This window comes from Sciurus vulgaris (assembly GCF_902686455.1).
Source record: "Sciurus vulgaris genome assembly, chromosome: 7".
Taxonomy (NCBI): Eukaryota; Metazoa; Chordata; class Mammalia; order Rodentia; family Sciuridae; genus Sciurus; species Sciurus vulgaris.
Genome location: NC_136467.1, coordinates 123,466,284 through 123,490,503, shown reverse-complemented (window position 1 = coordinate 123,490,503; position 24,220 = coordinate 123,466,284). Strand labels below are relative to the sequence as shown.

The window sequence follows — 24,220 nt, the reverse complement described above, 5'->3', positions numbered from 1 at the left end:
CACCTAATTTCCGACATAACAGAGGCCATTTCCAGAAAGAAATTTCCATAAAAGTAGACCACAAAGCCTGGCACATGCTTGGGAGGCTGAGACAGGATTACAAGTTCAAAGCCAGCCTCAGCAACTTATCGAGGCCCTGTCTCAAAAATAAAAATAAAAATAAAAAGGGCTGGGGATGTGGCTCAGCATTTAAGCACCCCTATGTTCAATCCCCAGTTCCAAAAAAGAAAAAAAGGAAAAGAAACTTCCCCAAATTCACACAAGCAGACAAATGTTACCTGGGGCCTAGGCTGCTACTTGCCTATCAACACCCTTCTCCCCTCCTTTCCTAGTACAAAACACAGCAGCATTCAGAGCTCAGCTAGAAAGACCACATCAGAGCTGGGCATGGTGGAACACACCTATACTCTCAATGACTCAGGGAGCTGAGGCAGGAGGATCACAAGTTCAAGGACAATCTCAACAATTTAGCAAGACCCTGTCTGAAAAATAAATGGTTGAGGATATAGCACAGTGGTGTAGCGGCCTGGGCTCAATTCTCAGTACTGCAAGTAAATAAATAAATAAAATAAATAGGGGATTGGGAATACAACTAGGTGGTAGAACACTTACCTGGCAGGCATGAGGACCTGGGTTCAATTCCCAGCACTGCAAAAGTAAATAAAGTAAACAGAACCCCATCTCCCATCCTCTCCTGTATCCAGGGCAGGTTACATGATACAGTTCAGGACAATGAAATGAAAGCAGAAGTTGCCGAACAGGGTTTGCTCAAAGTTCTCTTAAGCCTTGTCACTCAGAGTGTGGTACCTTTTTAGAAATAAATGTGAATCTTGGGCCCAGCCCATGCCTGGTGAACGTGAACCTGTATTTTAACAAGATCCCCCTATGGACTGACATGTGCTTAAGGGGGAGCTGACGTAGCTTCCTCTTTCTTTCTGCCTGGAATGTGGATGTGATGGCTGGAGGTATGGTTGTCATTTTCTGATCATGATGTGACCTTGAAGACACATACTGTGGGTGCAGTGGCCCATGCCTGTAATCCCAGTGCTGGGGAGGAGGAGGATAGCGAGTTCAAAGCCAGCCTCAGCAATGTAGGAAGGCTGTAAGCAACTCAGCAAGACCCTGTCTCTAAATAAAATGTTATAAAAAAGGGATAGGGATGGAGCTCAGTGGTTAATGCCCCTGGGTTTAATTCCTGCTACTAGAAAAAGGAAAAAAAAAAAAAAAATGACACATGCAGGAGATGGAAGTGGGAAAACCAGAGGGATCCTGCAGTTACACTGCTTGGAACCGCTTACCTCTTGACTTCTTTAACATAAGAGAACTTCGACCACGTGCATTCACTACCAGATGTACAGACTCAGGAAGAAATCAGAAAGCTCAAAGCAGGAGTAGACAAACCTGCTGGTCACACCATGGTACATGCATGTAATTCCAGAGACTTGGGAGTCTGAGGCAGAGGACTGCAAATTGGACGCCAGCTAAAGCAATTTAGAAAGACTCTTTTTTTTTTTTTTTTTTTTTTTTTTGGTACCACGGATTGAACCCAAAGGTGCTTAACTACTGATCCACATCCTCAGCCCTTTTTATTTATTTTTTATTTTGAGACAGGGTCTCACTACATTGCTTACAGCCTTGCTAAGTTGCTGAGGTTGACTTCAAACCTGTGATCCTCCTACCTCAGCCTCCAGAGCCATGGGGATTACAGGCATGCACAATCACACCCAACTAAGATGCTGTTTTAACATAAAAAATAAAAAGGACTGGGGTTGTGGCTCAGTGGTAGAGAGCTGTGTGAAGCACTGGATTTGATTCTCAGCACCACATATAAATAAATAAAGATTCATCAAAAAATTAAAAATTTTAAAAAATTAATAAAAGGACTGGGGATGTGGCTCAGCAGAAAAGCACCCTGGGTTCAGTCACCAGAACCAAACACAAAAACAAAACAAAAAAGTTGTGCCTCCACCTACTCCTTGGGTAGACAGTGAAAAATTTGATCTTTTCCCACATTTCTATATCATATCCATGAGTAGGCCAGTAAAAGAAAATTCAGTTGCTATTTTATTACTACTACTTGTGTTTCCCAATATGAGAATTGATATTAAGTAAACCTATTATTTTTAAACTATTAAGTATTCCCACTTTATGTAACATTATCTTTTTCTAATTTTAGGTAAACCTGGACATACTTTTCATCTATACAGAATGTCAGCTATTTAAGATGTCCTCATGAGTCACACATACTTATATAAAGTTTTCCGGAGACATTAAGCTTTTAAATTTGTTTATTTCTAACAGTACCTTGTGTCCCACATTATAAACTTTACATATATCCCAAAATATGTAAATTTTTTAATCACTGCGTTCTTTTTGGAGTTCAGATAGTTAAGCCCTGGAAATAATCTGCAATAGGTCAGATCCCAGACATACTGAATAAACAATGTTCTGCTATATTTTTAGAAATGTTCCCAAAGATTTGTCACATAAAAAATTAGCCAACTAAGAACAGAAGGAAATTTCCTTTACTTGGTAAGGATTACCTATCAAAAAACTTTAGAAAATATACTTCATGGAAAAACTCTAGACATATCCTCTTTAAGGTCAGGAATAAGGGCTATGGTACAGCTCAGAGGTAGAGCTCATCTGAGTATTCACGAGGCTCCGGGTTCCATCCCGACACATGCACATGCACACACACACACACACACACACACACACACACACACACACAGCAAAATCAGAAAAGATCAAGAAGAGGGGCTGGGGTTGTGGCTCAGTGGTAAGAGTGCTTGCCTGAAATGTATGAGGCCCTGGGTTTGAGCCTCAGCACCACATATAAATAAATAAACAAAATAAAGGTCCACTGACAACTAAAGAAAATTAAAAAAAAAAAAAAAAAATATCAGGATGTGCTGCGGATGTATTTGCCTAGTATGTTGAGGACCTGGGTTCAATCCTTAGTGCTTCAAGAAAAGAAAAATAATCAGGAACAAAAGGTAGCTTCTACTACTGTTAGTACTTAACATAGTACTAGAGATCCTGGTCAGTAGTGTAAAGAAAGAAAAACAAATAAAAGGCATAAAGTTTTGGAAGAAAAGTTCACTATTTGCAGATGATCTAATTGTTTACATGGAAAATCAACTAGAATCAATCAAAAAACTATTAAAGAAAAATTCTGTTATTGCTAAAAAGAGAGTTCAGCAAAGAAGTTAGATAAAATATCAACCAATACCATTTCTCTCTACATCAGTAAAAAAATAAAAAATAAAAAATAAAACAATATATGTAGCCAGGCATGGTGGTGCATGCCTGTGATAACAGTCACTCGGGAGGCTGAGGCAAGAGGATTGCAAGTTCGAGGCCAGCCTCAGCAACTCAGTGAAGCTCTAAGCAACTTAGCAAGACTCTGTCTCAAAATAAAAAATAAAAAGGATTGGAGATAAAGTTCAGTGGTAGCACACTTACCTAACAAGTGTGAGGCCCTGGCTTCCATCCCTAGCATTACACACACACACACACACACAAAAAAAACAAGAACAAAATAACTTAAATAAAAGAAGGAGGCATGAATGTGAGGGCGATCTGGCTGTGACATCTGTCACTCCATTGATTGCCAGGGTTGATCTGGCTGATCTGGCTGGCCTCTCCTCATGGCTCCAATGTGCGTCCCTCCTGAAGATGCGCGCTAGGTTGAAGAGGACGACCTTCCCCAATAGACCTTCCCAGATAGAGGAGGACTGTTCTTCAGTCAAGGGTATACGAGTAGCTGCGCTCCCCTGCTAGAACCTCCAAATGAGCTCTCAAGAAGGAGGCATATCATGCTTTTGGATGGACCACTTACTGTCAGTTTCCTCAAAATAACCTGTAACATCTATGCAATTCCAGTAGAAACTGACATATGTTTATCAGTTTCAAAGGCAACTCTGCAAACATTTTAAACAAGCACAGCAAAATTCAACCAAGTCTGAGTGTTCTAGGAGCCCATCTTCATGAGGAAACCCCACACACTGGGTCCCTCTCACGTTTATGAAGCACTGCTGCAGCCTGTTGCACACACCACACACTCCTTCTCCGACGTGCTTCCACTCTCACATCTCACATGTTGTCAGAAAAAAACTTAAGTTAAACAAAACAAAATACCACTATTTAATCTCTTCCCCACCACCACCACCTAGTACTGGGGACTGAACTCAAGGCACCTTATCACTGAGCTATGTCCCCAACCCTTTTATTTTATTATGAGACAGGGTCTCACTAAGATGCCCAGTTGCAGGGGGGCTGTGGCTCAGTGGTAGAGTGCTTGCCTAGCATGTGTGAGGCACTGGGTTCGATCCTCAGCACCACATAAAAATAAATAAAATGAAGGTATCATGTCCATCTACAACAAGGACAAAAAAAAAAAGATGCCCAGTTTGGCCTTGAACTTGTGCTCCTCCAGCATCAGCTATCCAAGCTGCTGGAATTACAAGTGTGTGCCGCCCCACCCAGCTTAAACTATATTTTGAATCCAGTTATCATAATTTGGATCTTTTTTTTTTTTTGGTACTAGGGATTGAACCCAGAAGTACTTTACCACTGAGCCACATCTCCAGCCCTTTTTATTCTGAGACAGGGAGGGTGTCACTAAGTTGCTTAGGGCCTTGATAAATTGCTGAGGCTGGCCTTGCCACCCACCTGCTTCAACCTTCCAAGTCACTGGGATTATAGGCGTGTGCCACTGTGTCTGGCTATAACTTGGATCTTAAGTGTCTCTCAGAGGCCCATGATTAGTCCTCAGTTTGGGAGGCCTTCCAGTCCTTGGGGCTATGTCTTTGAAGTGGGACCCTGGTCACTTTTCTCTCTCTCTCTCTCACGCTCCCTCTCTCTTTATGGCAGTCCTGGGAATTAAACCCAGGGTCTCAGACATGGCAGGCGAGTACTCTACCACTGAGCTGTACCTCCAACCCCTTTCTTTCTTTTTTACTTCTCCACCATGAGATGACCAATTTTGCTCATCTACACGTTCCCCACTGTGATGTACTATCTTAACACAGGACCAATAAGCATGGGCTGAAACCTCTGAAACTTTAGGCCAAAATAAAGCTTTTTACTTTATAAATTGATTGTCTTGGGTATTTTGATACAGTAATGGAAAGCTGACCAACACACCATTTTTTAAATTAATACCTATTACAACATCCAAACTGGCAGAATTTTCTGGAGCAAGGGTGCATGCCTATAATCCCAGCAACTCAAGGGACTGAGGCAGAAAGATCACAAGTCTAGGGCCAGTCTGGGCAATTTAATAAGACTCTGTCTCAAAATAAAATTTAAAAAATGGGCTTGGGATATAGTTCAGCAGTATAGTAACCCTGGGTTCAATTCCCAAACCAAAAGAAGAAAAGAAAAAGAAAAGAGGGCTGGGGATGTAGCTCAGTTGGTGGAGCATCCTTGGGTTCGATCCCCAGTACCACAAAAAAACAAAGAAAAAAACCCAAAACAAAACTGGAAGAACTCACACTAAATCTGTAACAAGAGAGTAGATAAGCAGATAGCAATATACTGATGCTATACAGTAAAATTCAACAGTACCCATGCCACTAGAACATAAACTCACAAGAGAAAGGATTTGGGTTTTTTATTCACTGATGATCCCAAGCATCAAGAACAGTAACTAGCACATACAGGTGTGCAAGGAAAAAAAGTTGAACAAATGAGTATATAGAGAAAAAACAAAAGACTGTACTTTTTTTTTTTTTTAAATAACACATAAGAATGGCACACAGTGACATGTACCTATAGTCCCAGCTACTTGGGAAGCTGAGACAAGAGGATCATTTGATCCTAGAAGTAGGAGACCAGCCTGGGCAAAATAGTGAGACTTCATCTCAAAACAAAAATGAAAGCAAGACAAAATAACACATGTCAAATCATTTGCAAAGTCTTCCCCCAAAAGGAGTACTGAACAGGTTCCCACTTAGCTATGTATTCATCCGAGAGTGCATAAAACCACTACACGGTTTGTCGAATGATTACTGAGATGCTATAAAGATTGGGATTCTCTGCACACAAGGAAAAGAGATGTAAGTCATGGGTGAGGGGGAGCCTGCAAGGTAGTATATACTCACAAAGGTCAACTGTGGGAAGTGTTCAGATGCCAGTCCAAGGGATGACAGTAAAGGGCACTCAGCACCTTGAGAGTGGGAGGGGAGAGAAGATTAATCACCTGCAGAACCATTCACCTAAAGGGATCTCTAGATATGTGGCTGAGGAGATCTGGAAAGCTGCAATGTAGACAATCCTACTGGAACAGTTCAGAAACTTATCAACATGCTGTCACATAGCCTGCTGACTCCAGTGGCTGAGCTCAATCAATACCCCTTTTTTGAATTCTATACAGTTTGATTTCCTACATACTCTCTCATAGAGAAAAGACGTGTGACGAATTTGCAGAATAGTCTTATTTGCTTGTCAGATATACGATCGTAAATTGGCATGCTGGTTAATCAGAACAGCTTGGAAGTTACATAAATGTCCAACAATAGGGAATCGGTTAAGAACAAAATTCATTATAGTGCTCATGTATAATGTAAGACTATACAGCCATTAAAAAACTATGTAAATGAGAGTAGAAAATGCCATAGGGAAATGTTCACAATAGGCTTTTCCTTCTTTCTTTCTTCTTCTTTTTTTTTTTTTTTTCAGCACCAGGAATGGAATCCAGGGCCTTGCAAATGCTAGGCAAATGCTCTACCACTGAGCTACACCCCAGCCCTCACAAGAAGACATTTTAAAAATCAGGTTGCAAAACAGATGTATCAAATGATCCCAGCTAAGTTTAAATATATACTCAGGGAAAAAAAATACTGACAGAACTCTTACTAAACATGGGGTTATAGCTCAGGATGGGATCAGAGATGATTTGTTTCCTTTTGTAATTTTGTAAATTATGTCTTTTCTATATTTCTCAAATATTCTATAATGAACAATAATTACAATTACTTCTATTGTTAGAAAATGAAAAGCAAATTATAAAAAATAATTATTACTGCCAAGCATGGTGGTGCATGTATGTAATCCCAGAGACTCTGGAAGCTGAGGCAGGAGGATCACAAGTTCAAAGCAAGCCCTAGCAATGTAGCAAGATCCCCAGCAACTTAGCAAGATCCTGTCTCAAAATAAAAGATTGCAGATATAGTTCAGTGGTAAAGTGACCTGTGGACTTAAATACCCAGTACCAAAAAAAAGCGGGGGGCGGACTGAGGATGTAGCTCTGTAGTTTAATGGTAGAACCCTTGCTTGGCATACATGAGACCCTGGGTTAAATCCCCAGCACTGCAAAAGAGAGAAAGAAAAAAGACCTTCACAGCAATTCTACATCAAAGCAAGACCTAAGATAAAAATCAATAAAGAGGAAAAAACATATAACTCAAAAACTTTTAGAATTATTCACTCCCCTACCAGAACTGAGGGTGGAACCCAAGGGGCTTTACCACTGAGTTGCAGTTCCAGCCCTTTCAATTTTTTTGAGACAGTGTTTTACTAAGTTGAGGGGTCTCACTAAGTTGAGGAAACAGCTTCTGAGCTGCTGGGATTACAGGGATGCACCACCGCATTTGGTTAGAATTATTCACTTTAAGTTCCAAGTGAAAGAAGAGCAGACAGGAGCCCCAATCCCTTCTACACTCACCAGTCTGGGTCTCTCAGCACACGTGGTTGCAGCTTTGTCCAGCATGGATACACAAGAACCAGCTGACCGCCACATTCATAAGATAAAAATCCTATTTGTGGGCAAAGGGTGAAAATGTTAATGAATTGGGTATTCAGCCAACTGTCTGCTTATTAATCTTCTAATATGGCGCCACAAAAAGTAGCCCTTCTTAATTCCTTACCCCTGGGCTCCTTCCCACTGACTCTAGATACCTAATTTGTTTCCCTCTGTGACCAGAGCTCCCCCAGTTGATGATTTTAGGACGTACTCTCTCCAAGACTAGTTACACACTCCCCAGTATGCCATTTTCTCCCTGTCGGAGCTACCTGAAATGGCTTCTCAGGTCAAGGTTTTTTGCTAGTCACTACAGAAATACTAGCAATGGTCTTAAAGCCTAGTCTATATTTCTTGGTTTCCTTTTTAGATGTTATCCTGGGAATCTCCTTTCTACCACACCTCCATATCAAGTGCTGAATCAAAACCTACACCATCCTTCCATTATTTTCTCCAACACTTAGGCACTTGGGTTGTGGGCCTTTTATTTTTGTACTGGGGGTTGATCCCAGGGGCACTTTACCACTGAGCTACATTCCTAGCTCTTTTTAATATTTTACTTTGAGACAGGCTCTTGCTAAATTGCTGAGGGTCTAAGATAATGGAAGTTGGCCTTGAACTTGAGATCCTCCCACTCAACCTCCAGTCACTGGGAGCTTGGTCTTTGTCTTTGTTGCCAAACTGATAAAAAGGAAAAGGTTCTGAGAAAAAGGAAAATTACTTTTACTGATTTGCCAGCAAAGAAGAAACATGGAACTTCTGTCCCAGAGGTGTTGAGTCTCCCTGCTCTGGGAAGGCTGGGTTTTTAAAAGAGGAATACAAGGGCTAGAATCCAAATATTATCAGTAGATATAATTAATTAGTGTCCACTGAGTGTCCTTCAGAGAATCATTGCTCCAGTTCCCAGGTTTAGAGGGCTTTTTTGTTTGTTTGTTTTGGTGAGTAGTGACACTCTTCCAGGCAAGTGGTGAAAATGTCAGTCCTTTCCGTGGTTGCAAGGGAGGAGGAAGAAAAAAAATGAGTTTTAAGATAAGTCACTTGGCTGGGGGCAGGAGTGCATACCTGTAAAGCCAGCAGCTCAGGAGGCTGAGGCAGGAGGATGGCAAGTTCAAAGCCAGCCTCAACAAATTAGCAAAGCCCTAAGCAATTTATCGAGATCCTGTCTCTAAATGAAACACAAAAGGAGGACTGGGGTGCAGCTCAGTGGTAGTGTTTGCCTTTCATGTGTGAGGCACTGGTTTTGATCCCCAGCACCATATAAATAAAATAAAGGTATTGTGTCCATCTACAATTAAAAAATATTAAAAAAAAAAAAAAGCTAACAAAAGGAAGGGTTGGGATGTGGCTCAGTAATAAGCACCTGGGGATTCAATCCCTGGTACCTAAACTAATTAATTAAATAAGTCATTTGACTGGGCATGGTGGTGCATGCCTGTAAGTTCAGTGGCTCGGGAGGCTGAGGCAGGAGGATAGCAAGTTTTGAGATCAGTCTCAGCAATTTAGAGACCCTGAGCAACTTAGTAAGATACTGTCTCAATGTAAAAAATATAAATATTGGCCTGTAGTTCAAAGGTAAAGCTTCCCTGGGTTAAATCCTCAGTACCAAAAAAATAAATGTCACTTGCAGTGAAGCAGCAAGGTTTGCACTCAAAGCATTAAGTGGAGCAGCTTTCGAGGATTACAGGCATGCTCTCAGACTTGCTTAGAGAGAAAGGGACTTCTTTTTTAACTATATGTCTTCCACCCTAATGTCCCCCCAATTTAAATCTAAGTCATCCTAACGCGAGATTATCATGACAAAAAGGGCAAAAAAATCCCATTTCATATATTTGAGGAAGTTAGACAAATATACTTTCTCTGGGGCTGGTGTATAGTCTGAGACCTGGAAAGCAATATGGTCCTCGCAGGAAAGTCCTCCTGTGTGTGGGTCATGGGCCGGCCACCCAATAACTCCTAGGATTCTGCTGTGGGACTAGTTCCAGAGAACTCCAGCTGTACAAACCCTTAGGACTGGGTATTTTGATAAGAATAAGAAACGAATCTGGGAGTATTCTTTCCCTGTTAATACAGGACATCTGGAACTACAGCTCTACTCGGCAATGCTCTGCTGCATCAACAGGGGACATGGGCAAATTCCAAGCCTTTTGTCTAACATAATAATAAATAGTTTTAAATAACAAATACTGACAAGGAGGAGGAAGAGACTGCTTACTATGATAGGCAGTTTAGGGTCTATTCTGACACTCCCCACCACACGCGAATGGGGTACCGGAGGAACCCCCTCCCACGTCCCAGTTAGTAAGAAACAGGTGAGCCTTCCAGTCGAGCTGCTCGAGGTCACCGCAAAGGTCCTCCCGCGGTGCGATGGCATTTCCACAATTCTCCAGCGTCGGTCCCCGCCGGGACCCGTCCGGAAGCTGCCACCCTTCATATACGAAGCCCAAGGCGCGGACTCCAAGACAACGGGTTCCTGGGTTAGGAGGCTCGTCCGCTAAGGGTGCTGTCACGCCCCCCTGATCTTCCAAAGAGGTGTTGGCGCGGACGGACCGGAGGCATCGGACAGCACCGAGGCTCTCAGGGCCCGGCGGAGCCAGGCGACTGCAACACAACTAGGAGAGCAGGAAGGGACGAGTAGCAGGTGAAGAGTCGGAAGTCCACGCTCCAACGCAGTTTCCCACCAACCTCGCTGGATCGGAGAAACTCCGCGGCGGCTGCCAACTCCGCCCCGGAGCCCCAAGCCCCGCCCGGGCCGCCAGCCGCGTCCCCTCTAGGCGCGCGGAGGACCTGCGTCTCTCTGAGCCGCTCCCTGCAGCGCTGGGTACCGCGGTCCAGGCGCCGGGAACCCGGGGTGCCCGGCCCCGGGACTGAGTCCCGGGCTAAAATGAGCTGGTGCTCTGCTGCTGAGGAGGCGCGACCTCCTCAGTGCTCAGACAGTATGTGAACTGTCAAAACGCCTTTCCCCCAGGCCTTTCCCGGTCTTCCCTGTCAGGCGTCAAAAGAAAAGCAATTCTCCCAGTAGAATGGAAATCATTACTTCTACATTTTAGTGAATCTTATTCCAAGGTCAAAGGACAAAATGACAAATTTAAAGTTGTTAGTGGATTTTATTGTTCGTTTTAGAATCGGGCAAAAACCTCATCTCATAGGACAGAAGTGTTCTAATGAGCCCAGCTGGAGTTGGTTTTATAGACACAGGAGGCTGAAAATAAAAAAATAAAAAAGCAGAAACAAAGAACACAAAGCAGATCGGTCATTTCAAAGTTACTTTCCTTTGAAGGCGGGAACAGAGAAAGAGATCAACAGAAAAACAGCAGATTGGTTAACATCAGATTACTTCAGGTTAGCTTTTTTTGTGTATAAGGATTAAGGAAGAGGAAACTTCATCATCATGCCAATTGAAACTAGCCAGTTTGGGAATTTTGGCTGTTATCCCTCCTGATTTCCTGGAAGGTCAAATAAGAATTTAGAGTGCCAGGAATGGTGGCGCACGCCTGTACTCCCGGCGGCCCGGGAGCAGCCTTGGGAGGCTGTAGGATCACAAGTTCAAAGTCAGCCTCAGCAAATTAGCGAGGCCCTAAACATTGGGTTCAGTCCGAGTTAGCAAAACAAACAAACAAAAAACTTAGTTTGGGTTTGATGACAAGAAATTTTAGCATGAATGACTCCATTTTCATTTTCAACCTAGTTTGTTGGGCCCTGTGCAGGAGCCCAGGCCCAAACCACTGTTTCCTGAAATCTTATTTAACATCATAAAAGGCAAAGCCAGGTCAAAGAGTTCTCAGGAAGGAAAACACTTGACAACAGAATAGTCACGTCTAGGAAAAGATATTTGAGAGCAAAAAGGACTATTCACAATTGCTTATGTTGAAAATAATATTCAATTTCTTATATTAGTAAATTTGAAAGCAGATTTTCCCAAATTCTTAAGATTAATTTCCATACCCTGATTTATTTAGAAATCTTATAAATTTTGTATAAAAATAAGAGCAATAACTTGTTCCCTGATTAATGTTCAATTAGCCCATGGGCTTGACATATTAAATTTGGTTGAACATTTTTCATACTATTTACAAACCTAGTTAATTAAATTCTCTTAAATATTTAAACTACACTTACAAATTTAACATACTTGATTTTTTTCCCAAGCACTTCAAATTCCTCAAAGGACAGATTTACAAGTCAAACGAGAGGGGAAAAAAAAAAAGTGTGAAGCATGTAAATAATTCTCATAAACCTAATAATTAAAACTTTCAAATGTGGCAAATCAAGTCATCTTAAAGATTCTAATATTGTTTACAAACATAATCAAAATATCTTCTACCCTTCAGCTTCAAGTCACAAGTCTAAAATAAATCACTAAATTAAATTTGAAATCACAAGATTCATCTGTGAGATTCTTCCACATGCCAAATTCTCTTAAGTATTATAGACAAATTAGGAAATAAACACATTAAGTTGGACCCAGTGGTGCTTGCCTGTAATCCCATGAATTCTGGAGGCTGAGGCAAGCAGGACTGCAAGATCAAGGCTAGCCTCAGCAATTTAGCAAGGCCCTAAACAACTCAGCAAGACCCTATCTCAAAATAAAAAAAAGTGATGTGGCTCAGTGGTTACATGTTCCTGGGTTCAATTCCCAGTACCAAAATAATAATCTACACACACACACACACACACACACACACACACACAATATGTTTTCAGATATACAGACCAGAAGAGGTTGATGTAGCTCACGGGCAAAATGTTCCTGGGTTCAATTCCTAGTACTGCAAAAGAAAAGAAAAAAGAAGAAATTGGTTTTATTGATAGAAAATGACTGAAAAAAAAAAAAAAAAAAGCAGAAACAAAGAACAAAAAGAGATTGGTAATTTCAAAGTTACTTTCCTTGTAAGGTGGGGACAGGGAAAGTAAGCAATAGAAAATAACTAATTGGTTAACATCTGCTACTTTTTGTAAGAATTAGAAGACTAAGGAATGTAAGGATTAAGGTACAGGGAACTTCATTGTCATGCCAATTGAGACTAGTTTGTTTAGGAAACCTGGCTGCTATCTTTCTATCCTAATTTCTGCCAAGGTCAGATAACAGATTTGGTTTGGGAACTCAGAACTTCAGCATGATTGATTCCATTTTGATTTTTGATATTTTAATGTAGGAACCTAGCTCAAAACAATGGCCCCTTGTTATTTTTATTTAACAATATTCTTTTAAAAATTGAAGGGTTGGGGATGTAGGTTAGTGGTAAAGTGCTTGCCTAGTGTGTACAAGGCCCTGGATTCAATTCCCAGCATGAGGAAAAAAAAAAAAAAAAAAAAAAAAAAAATTGTGAAAGGCCAAACAAACTATTAAAAAAAAAAAAAAAAAAAAGCGAATTACAGCCCTGTGTGGTGGTGCACACCTGAAATCCCAATGACTTGGGAGGCAGATTCAGGAGGATTACAAGCTGAGGATGTAGCTCATTTGGTAGAGTGCTTGCCTAGCATGCGTAAGGGCTGGGGTTCCGTTCCCCAGCACCACCACCAAAAAAAAAAAAAAAAAAAAAAAAAAGAGGAGGATCACAGTTCGAGGCCAGTCTCAGCAATTTAGCAAGGCCCTAAGCAACTTGGCGAGACCCTGTCTCAAAATAAAAAATAAAAAGGGCTGGGGGTATAGAAGGATGTAGCTCAGTGGTAAAGCAACCCTGGGTACAATTCCCAAGACAAAAAAAAAAAAAAAAAAAAAAAAAAAAACTTATACATAGGGTTCCAAAATGTAAAATGCAATACTTTTTCTACTTGAACAAGGCCACTAACTATCCAAAGAATAGATTCCACCTGGAGAAACTTACCCAGAGTTGGTCACTGAGGGATTCCTGGGAGAAAAGGAATTAGCAGGGGGGTGTTAAAGGTTGGACATTGATATAAAGAATGGTAGAAGACATCCCAGGTGATATTGTTAAATAGGGAGTGTAGACCAGGTGTGGTGGAGTGCACCTGTAATCCCAGGTAATTTGGAAGCTAAGGCAGGAGGATGGCAAGTTTGAGGATAGCCTGGAAAATTTAGCTAGATCCTGCCTCAAAATAAAATAAAAAGGGCTGGGCATGTAGCTCAGTTATAGAGTGCTTACCCATCATGGATGATGTCCTAGGTTCAAACCCCAGTACTGGAAGTAAGGGAAAAAAAAAAAAAATGTGGGGGCTGGGGATATAGCTCAGTTGGTAGAGTGCTTGCCTCACAAGTACAAGGCCCTGGGTTCAATCTTCAGCACCACAAAAAAAAAAAAAAAAAAAAAAAAAAAATTGTGGAATGGGCTGGGGGACTGGGAGAGGTAAAAGTTGCTATAGAGACTCCAGAAAGTGTCTGGGTCATCTGACTGCAGGGAGTAAAAAAAATGTCTGGAAAGTCAGAGAGAAGGTCAGGAGTACCTGTGTGAACATGACACATGAGTTTGTTAAAGGGAATGGCTTATTGTTTCCTCCTCTGAAAAGCCTCCCTGGGTCACCCCAGACCAGATTTGACACATCTATTCTAGGCCCCACAGGTCTCCTGAACCATTTTTTATTTTATTTTTATTTTTATTTTTTGGTACCAGGGATTTTGGTAACAGGGGCACTTAACTACTTAACTACTGTGCCACATCCCCAGCCCTTTTTATTTTTTATTTGAGACAGGGTCTTGCTAAGTTGCTTAGGGCCTAACTAAGTTGCTGAGGCTGACTTTGAATTTGTGATCCTCCTGCCTCAGCTTCCTGAGCCTCTGGGATTACAAGCGTGCACTCTTCTATATACAAAGGGATTCAAAAATTTCAATTGTTTAGTACTGTATTAAAATGGAGTAATTTATCTAAATTCAGAAATTTCTAAGAGTTGTTTCGGAATGTGAACAAAAGAGGGTCAACATACAGGAAAGAAAAATAAAAGGTTCTAGGTACAAAAATATATTTAGTAGAAGGGAGAAGAAAATGTTGCTGGGTAGTGAAAGAATGGACATTTTTTTTAAGCTGTCTGAGGTCACCCTCCCAGTTATCTTAACTCCCTAAGGTCACCCTCCCAGTTATCTCAACTCCCTAAGGTCTCCCTCCCATTGTCTCAACTCCCTAAGGTCACCCTCCCAGTAATGGGAACAAAGCCCTTAAAGCTGTTCCAAGAAACAGCCCCAAACAGAGAATAAAAGGGTAAATTGAGCCAGATAGCCAGATAGTGCTCAAACAGTAGGATTACCAGAAACTATTGACCAGAATCTACGCCCTGTTGTAAAACATTGTGAAACATGTTGTATGTTATCAGCAAACCCAGACCCCCTTTGAAATTTCCCAGCAGCTTTGTCCCCCTTTTCCCTTTCATGTGCGACCCCTCCCGATGTGTGGTTTCTGCCTTTATAAACCTACAAGATTTTTTGCTCGGGACTCGACTCCTCGAGTTGGGTCCCAGCGCGCTGGAATAAACACCTCTTGCGGTTTGCATCAAGTGACGCCTCCTGCGGTTGATTGGGGTTGCTGTGGATCCATGGGACAGAGTTGGGGTTTCCTTTTTGGGGGCCTTACAGTAGAAATCTGGGATGGAATCCACAGTCATTGCCTGCTGGCTCTCCCCTCACAGGGATCCAAGTTGCCTTGACCATGCCCGCTCCTCCCTAGCCAATATCCACCATAGGGTGTCTCTGCCTCTTGCCGTTGCTGACCTCCTCGCCCACCACAGAATTCGAAGCTGGACAGCCTTCCCTCTACGCGTGTAGAGTCCTCAGAGCTCTTCTATGGTGGCCCTGAACTCACACTCTCTCTCTCTCTCCCTCTCTCTCTCTCTATGAAAACCTCAGTGCTGGGTCAGGGTCTCCCTTGGCTTTGGCTGCAGACCTGTCAGGGATGGTGATGACCCTCACTGAAGGTCTGCTCCTATGTGGGAAATCAGAGAAGTTGTGGGGACACCCCTTCCTCTCCTGTTTCCCTTCTCCGGGCTCCTGAGAACTCTTAGCCATGGGCTCTGCCCAATCTAACTTCTGTCACCACAACAGCAAGCTGGTAGATTCCCAGTGTTCAAACCTTCTCTTCACTCTCGCCCCTCTTTGTGTTAATAAGAATATTTATATCACTTAATGTTCTATAACAGGACCCTTAGAGCATGATTTGTTTAAAGTTTAATAGCCTGAAACATGAAAGCATTTTGCCACTTTGCCACACAAAAGGAAAATTAAAAGTTCTGCCAGCCTTTCTTTGAACTAATGTTCACATAGACTCAAGAAACAATAGATGTCTTCTGAAATTCCACTACTTAAGAATAGCTCCCCCGCCATTCTCTCTCCTCGCTTTCACTCTCCTCCTCACTCTTGCTCCCTCTCTTGCTCACTCTTGCTCTGTCTCTCTCTCTCACCCTGAGTGCAGATACTCTGCCTGTCCGCTTAATAAAATCTCTTGAGTGAGTTCCGTGTCCACGGTTTCTGGGTGCTTTCATTGGTGCGGTGACTCGGATGGGCTCTTCTACCACCACTTAGGCGAATCCCATCTGGTGCCCCAGACGCCACCCCTGCAGATGCTGGTCTGACCTTCCATTCGCCTGGACACTCTCTTCCATATCCAGACATGGGCCTCATTTGGTAAGTGGCTTCTCCCTGGCTTTTGGTTACCTGGGAAGTGACCCTTGAGTGTCTGGCACCCCGAAGGCTCTCCGCAGGTGGGGGGAACCCCCAGATACCGTTCTTGCACCTAGTGCTCAATCCCTATGCTGACTGCTGGGGGAGCCCGGGCTGCAGGGGACTCTTTCCTGAGAGGCAGGAAAGCTCCAGACTGGGCCTCTTCCGAGACCTACTCTGGTCCTGGGTTCTCTCTATGACATTTTTGTCTCTAGAAAGCCCCGGTGCCCGGGCACCCAGGGACCCCTACAGGCTTAGCCTCAACGCTTATCTAGTGCTAGCAACGACTCCCTGGATAACTTGTCCTTTGCTCCTGTGATTCCCTGGGGGCCAAGGGATGCCTCACCTCTACATTCACCAATTCCTCTCTCACAATGGGCAGCTCATTCTCAGTCCCCACCCAGACCCCCTGGGTTGCCTCTTAGTTAAGAGTCCCTCCGCCTCACCCCAGACCTCAAACCAAATGGCACTTTAGATCCCAACATTTTTAGGGATCTTTTTAATTTCTGAGAGTGCTCAGGGAAATGGAGATTTCCCTATGTTATCTTTGCTCTTCCTGCAAACCCAAACTTTTTCTCCTTCTCTCTCTCTTCTCCCTCCCTCTCTCTTCCTTGAGCTCTTATGCTAATGGCCATTATCCTTTTTTCTTCTAGGACTCTTGTTTTGTTTTTCTTAAATGCTATCTATAAAAGGTCTAATAGCAATTGTTTCTAAGACTTTCCTTCCACGGTAAAGAGACGGCAGATACTATAATACTATACAATATACTTGTTTGATATCTTGGTTTTTACAGTAAAATCAGTAGATTTGACACGTATGGGATCACTCAAATGTGTTTGTTAGAGACATCTGATTAATTTACAAAGTTAAAATGCTAACTCCTTAAGTTCCATGTGGTAACATACTTAAACCTTATTGGTGTTTTCATAGATTGGTAGCTAAAAAGGGTTTAAGTTCTAACACATCCTGTACTCAGCCCCCTGTATTTTCTTGATGCAGCACTTCTAGCCTGGGTCATCCCTCCTCCACTGGTCTGGGTGGATCCAGAGGAAGGACCATTACCAAAATCTGGAACATTGAGAATATACCTCTGGACTGGGGTATAGTTTAGTAGTAGAGCATTTGCTTAGCATGTTTGAAGACCTGCAAAACAACCTTTTTTGGTGCTGAGGATTGAACCCAGGGGTACTTTACCACTGAGCTACATCCTTTTTATTTTTTATTTTGAGGTGGGTCTCACTAAATTGCAGAGGCTGGCCTTGAACTTGTCATCCTCCTGTCTCAGCTTCTTGAGTAGCTGGAAATACAGATGTGTGTCTCTGCACCTAGTTAGTTATACCTTATTTTGTAGTACTGGGGATTGAACCCAGGGTTTAACCAGGGCCTGGTGGATGTTAGGCAAGAGCTCTACCATTGACCTACATCCCCAGCCCAGACTGGGATTGAACTCTCAGTCTCAAGTGATCCTCCTGCCTCAGCCTCCTGAGTAGCTGGGGTTACAAGTGTGTTTCACCACACCTGGCATAAGGCAGGCATACATTTAACTTAAAAGCCATGTGTGGTGGCACATGCTTAACATACCTGTTGTTCCAGGTACTCAGAAGGATCATTTGAGATTACAAGTCTAATATCAGCTGGGGCAACAGAGCAAAATCCCCAACTCAAAAAAAAAAAAAAAAAGGAAAACAAAAGCAGACAATACGCTCCAAGGCCTTTGCACTGGAATTGAGGTCAGAGATGGGAAGCTGAGTGAAAAGCCTACATCTTCCTAGGGAGGCCGCAAGCAGAAGAGGCAGAGTGACAAGAAACCTTGGTGCCAGGAAGGCTTCTGGGCAGCTAGCAGAAGAGTCCAATGTAGCAGGAGAGGGCCTCCTCCCCCTGGCACCCTGTGCTCCAGCTCTCCTCCTTCACCCTCTACCAGTTACTTTTCACTTAAATAAAACTGCTCTAGTTCTCTTCCTGTCATGCTCTGGATTTGAGACAAATTATGCAACATCACACAACCTGGCAATAGGCCTTCTTGGGTAAACAGAAAACAAGTGGTCAATTATAGGTGCTATAGCACATGCCTGTAATTCCAGCAACTTGGGAGGCTGAGGCAGGAAGATCACAAATTCACACCAGCTTCAACAACTGGATGAGACCCAACTCAAAATAAAAAAGAAAAAGGGCTGGGAGTGTAACTTAGTGGTACAGTGCCCCTGACTGGGTTCGACACACACACGCACACAAGGTCAGGAGGTAGGGGAACTACATGGGTCCCCTGATCCTGCTCTCCTCCTGTGAGAGGCCACCAGCACAGCAGTAGCTGAGTCCACTTCACAGTGTGTGTTCTCATTAAGGGCCTTTCTACCATCCCTCTACCTTTGCATAGGACCAACCTGAGAGAGTGACCTTGTAAACCAAGGAATACCAGGCTGCTTGGCACCACACAGTCTGGAGTAGGGTGCCAGTCCACTACAGGAATTGTCTGAGGCTGTTGTCATTGAGCAAGGCTCACTGTCAGATGCACACAGGAGTCAATACCATGGCACTGATTTTTGTTTTGATTTTGTTTTGCAAAAAGAGAAACTTTTTTTCCTTTTAAATTTTTACAGCACTGGGAATTGAGTGCGGGGCCTTGTACATGCTAGGTAGGTGCTCTACCACTGAGCCACAACCCCGGCTCAAAGAGGGATTGTGGCCCACTGGCAAGGAGACTAGTAGCTATAAACTCAACTCTCCTCCCAGACTGGATTGGACTGGTTGGAAGTGGGGGAACTTATAGGAAGGGAGAAAGGAGAAACTGCTTATTTGTTGAATGACAAAAAGGTACATGTTTCTTGGGACAGTTGTGTTCTGCAAGAGGGATTTTGAGCTTGTGATGTCATTGAATTGAACAACCTGGCATCTGCTCATGTCCATTTTTGAAAAACTATAGTTTCAAAGTCCTAAGAATCCTTTTTTTTTTTGGCAGTGCTGGAAATTGAACCCAGAACCTTGTACACTCTACCACTGTGCTACAATCCCAGTCCTGAATCCTAGAATCCTTAGTAAAAGCCTGGAGGCTTTTCCTGGAAGACAAATTAAGAACTTTGTTTTTGAAGGAATTTACATCCAGATGTGTCTAGGCCTCAGCTGATTTCCATGCCAGCCTGGATGTGGTGGGCCTGCGCATATCACAGTGCCCCACAGGGATGCGGGGGGCGGGTTCTATGTGTGGGATACTCAAGAGCCGTTCTCAGTCCTATGGTAAACTGAGTTTTAGAACCTAGGTGTGACCCCTTTCACCAGGAGAATTAATGACATTGTTCAGGCCACCCAGAATGAAAATCCAAGGTCACCTTAAGACAGTCTTGCCAGGTGCGATCGTGCACACCTGTAATCCCAGCGGCTCAGGAGGCTGAGACAGGAGGATCTGGAGTTCAAAGCCAGTTTCACTCATTGAGCAAAGCCCTAAGCAATTTAGTGAGAACCAGTCTTCAATCCCCAGTACCAGTACATATATACATACATACATAAACAAATACAGTCTTGCCCATTACACTACACATCTCACCAGGGGGATTTTCACAGCCCCTTACTAGGGTAGCACTTGGCTTTTAACACTGCCCATAACCCTTCTTTACATTTTTCTTGCTGTTGTTTTCTTGTTTTCAGAACTGGGGATTGAACTGAGGGGCACATAACCACTGAGCTGCAACCCCAGCTCTTTTTTATTTTGAGATGGGGTCACCGTAAGTTTCCAAGGCTGATTTCAAACTTGAGATCCTCCTGCCTCAGCCTACCGAGTTGCTGGGATTACAGGTGTGTGCCACCACACTAGGCTCTTGTGTTTTTATATGAGTGAGTGTGTGTGTGTGTGTGTGTGTGTGTGTGTGTGTGTGTGTGTTAGATGGGGATTGAACCCAGGACCTCGTGCATGTTAGGCAAGTGCTCTACCACTAAGCAACATTCCTAGCCCACTGTTGATTTTTGATAAAGCCTAACTACCCACTAGAAATAAACTGGAGAAGTTGCCAATGGGATCAGAGGTCAGGTTCGAGAGGGTTAGGTCAAAACTTTAGAAGGTTGGTGAACCCAGCTTCCATGTAGCCAGTTATCACATATGTCTGTGCCATGAACTTTACAGAAAAGGTTCACCTAGTGACATCATGGAGCACACAGATTTCAGTTGTCTTCATGCTTGTCCTTAGCCAAAGCTGATTGGAAAAGATTGAAGCACTGGGAACCAGGGATAGTTCCAAGATTGCAAAGAAAGGGCTGAGAATAATGCAGCTGAGTTGTATTGATTCCTACGTTGATTCTAACCATCAATGCCCACTCCTGTTACTCACCAAATGTCACACACGTACATTCACGCCCTCACATGCATCCATTTGGTTCCTGCCCACATCTGTTGCAAACTCACATACTCCAGATGCAGGGAGATTCTGTGGTTTTAGATTTGTGTCAACTATTGTATGGCTTCATTTTGACATGACTGCAGCCATCTTGAGTCATAGCTGCCATTAGTGCCCCTGAGTAACCCTAGAAGGTTTTTCCTGCATAATTTCCCAGCAAACCATAAATAGAAAAAACTAATACATTAGAGTCATATGTGGGACTTTATAATCAGAACCTAGCTCCACCGATGAGCCTGACTCTTCAATATTTGCTTAAGATACACTGGGTTCATTCCAACCCAGATAAAGTCACCTTTTGTTCTAATGCAAATATGTCCCTCTTTCTGATCCAAACTGTGGGGTTCCAACTAGTCTTTCTGCTGCCCAGGGCCACACTTTTATCAATAATTCCTCCAAGAAACTGCACCTATGCAATCCTGGATCTGTTTGCCTTTCATGGTCTCAAACCCTTTGGGGCCAGTCCTCATATTCTAGGATAACTCATTCCAGAATAGTTACGAAATGACTTTTCTCAAGTCTGGGTTTTGCCTGTTATACTCCATCACCTGATCTTGGTGATGTGAAATCACCCCTCTACTGCATCAGTCATCAAAATTTCCAGGGGCTCTGCTTCTAGTCACAGTGCTCTCAGTAGGCTAGTTCATCACTTTTGTTCTATTACCTGGTGGACTGAATCCTCCTGGTGCCCATATCTTACTTTTATATCCCAAGAGCCTTGTGTTCATTTTTCCCCCTTATGTTTATTTTTAACATGTCCCAGCAGTTGGTGAGCATACCCTAGAAGCTGAATTGCACTGGTTTTTTGACCCCTGACTTTGAACAACTCCAGCAATCTTTGGCAACTTCAGACACACACACACACACACACACACACACCCCAGATTAGGAGTATCTGCCCTGCTCAAATTGAATTTAATCTGTCTGGAATCAGGGGCCTCTGCGTCTGAAGCGTGTATAACTAGAGCAGGATATGGTGTTTCTATTTATCTTAATTAACTAATTAATTCTTTTTAGTTTTATTTTTATGTTGTCCAGGTGGCTGGGTCATAAAAACTTGTTCAAATATAAGGAGTGGTTTTAGGAAAATAATTTTTTCAAATTGAAGGATTTGAATGGATATTCAGTGACCTAAAATCAACTTTCTTCGGAGCAGATAAAACAAATACATGCTTGGTGCAGCAGCTCATGTCTGTAATCCCATTGGCTTGAGGCAGGAGGATCCTGAGTTCAAAGCCAGCCTCAGCAATTTAGTGACACTCTAAGCAACTCAGCAAGACCCTGTTTCTAAATAAAATATTAAAAAGGGCTGGGGATGTGGCTCAGTGGTTAAGCACCCCAGGTTTACTCCCTGGTACAAAAAACAAACAAACAAAACCACATGAAGGTGAAACTGCTGGGTTGGGGTAGGGAGAATGCAAGGCTGCTGTCAACAAGGAAAGTTGGATATTGCAGAACTGAACAGATGACAGCTAAACACTGGTTGGACTGTGAACTCAAGGGTAATAAACTATGATGAATCCAGATATATTGGTGGAAATAAGCCACAATTTCAGAAGAACTATAACTTTTGAGGAGTAAGTTTTTTTTATCTTTTATTTTTTTATTTTTTTTAATTGTTGCACTGGGGATTGAACCCCAAAGGTGCTCTAACACTGAGTTACATTCCCAGACTTTTTCACTTTTAATTTAGAGACAGGTCTCATTAAGGCACCCTGGCTGGTCCCAAACTTGTTTTTCCTGCCTCAGCCTCCTGAGTCACTCAGATCACATGATCTGAGTGGGTCTGTGACCCCGACCCACAAGTTCTCTTGATTCAATTGCCTTAAAGCCTGCTCCCTTTTGTCCCCTAGACCTTGGCTTATTCTGTCTATCCTAACTTCAACCCCCTTGGTTTTGACAACTCAAGAATGCACTGGAGTTAGGTTTTAGAAACTTTATCTTGGCAGAATAGAGGGTATGGAGGGGGCCAGGCTAGGCAAAGACAAGTGGGGTGGGGGGAAAGGGGTGGGGTGGGGGTTAGGTCTAAAACTCAGTGGTAAAGTGCTTGTGGTCTAGTGTGAACAGTGACCTGGGTTTGACCCCCAGCACCACATGAAAAAAAAAAAAAAAATCCAACCCAATTAGGCGAACATCAAAAGGCTAAAATCTTTTGAAGCTCTCCGTTTCTTTCGGGTCAGTGTTCCAAGTCCTTACTTAAGAGAAGCAGAGAAGATCACAGTTCGGGTCACTGCCTACCTCGCTTTAGTTCCAGCCGGAAGTCATCCGCAGCATTTCCCTCCGTGCCCTACGCCGTTATTCTCAAAAACGCCAAAGCGAGAAGCGGAAGGGGGCGCGTCCTTGGAGACTCCGCCCACAAAAGGGTACGCTTGCGTGCTCGACGCAGCGGGGGCCATCTTGGCCTCGGGCAGCCGCACACCTCCAGCCTTACTCTTTTAGATCAAGCATTGACCCTGCGGCTGCAGAGGGAGAGGCTACCCAGCAGCCCTATTTCCCTTGGCGGACGTGCCCGCGAGACTATCGGCCTTTCCTTCCCTTCCTGTCTCCAAGTAAAGCCTGGAGCCATTATTCAGATGGCCTTTGCTAGCCGCCTGCCCTTACCTTCCTGGGTGACTCTGGGAAGGCACCTGTTTCCGATCCGTAATTTGGGCCCTTGAGAACACACGCGCGCGCGCGCGCACACACACACACACACACACGCCCATCACCATACCTTTTGCTTTGGGCATTGATAATAAATTCTCCGAATAAAGCCTGGCACCGAAACATAAATGCTGTTTATAAGCTTTTCCTGGTTGCAATTTGCCTTGTAGCAACCACCCTTCCAGCCATTAGTGCCCTGGGCTCTGCTTTTTACTTTCCACCACTGCCATCTGTACAGACGCTTTGAAGCCTATGTGGAGGGGCAAGGGGCTTGGCAAGCCAGTCCCAGGGGAGTGAAAGTGAAGGTCACGGGTTCTCCTGAACTCACATGTGACAGTTTTGGAATGGTGTCAGAAACACAGACCAGGGTGCCCAGGGCTGAAAAGACTTGGTAGATTTTGGAACATTTCAACGCCCCCATGCTTGTTATTTTTATCACCTCTGACTGCCTCCCTATAGGGACTCCCATGCAACATCAGACTCCTAGAATGAAAAAAGCCCTTTGTGTGTGTGTGTGTGTGTATGTGTGCGTGTGGCTATGGGGACATCAGGAAAGGGGAGCTGGGACACTGTGTCCCAGGCAGAACTAAGCGTGGGGGAGAAGAGCCTTTTGAGCCAGCGTGGGCAGCGGCCCCAGAGGGGGAGAGAGAGAGAGAGAGAGAGAGAGAGAGAGAGAGAGAGAGAGAGAGAGAAAGAGGAATTCAGGCCAGGCTTGGGGTGGCCTTGGGGGTCCTCAGTCTTGTGTAGCTGCTATACCTGCTCTGTAGTCAGAGTCCCTGGCTTACAAAGCGGGTAGGAAAATGTCCTGGAACCCAAAGAAATGAGAGGGAAGTGCATGCAGAAGTG

The 24,220-nt window shown here is 43.5% G+C and overlaps 1 long non-coding RNA gene across 1 annotated transcript; it reads right to left on the bottom strand.

The window, feature by feature from the left end:
- Nucleotides 1-2,911: 2,911 nt before the first annotated feature.
- LOC306665606 lies at nucleotides 2,912-23,398 on the bottom strand. Its single transcript, XR_013765080.1, has 5 exons — nucleotides 22,970-23,398; nucleotides 12,459-12,513; nucleotides 7,673-7,763; nucleotides 6,111-6,175; nucleotides 2,912-4,119 (listed from the first exon to the last, which is right to left on the bottom strand). It is a non-coding gene; the product is annotated as an uncharacterized lncRNA (long non-coding RNA).
- Between the last annotated feature and the right edge of the window lie 822 nt (nucleotides 23,399-24,220).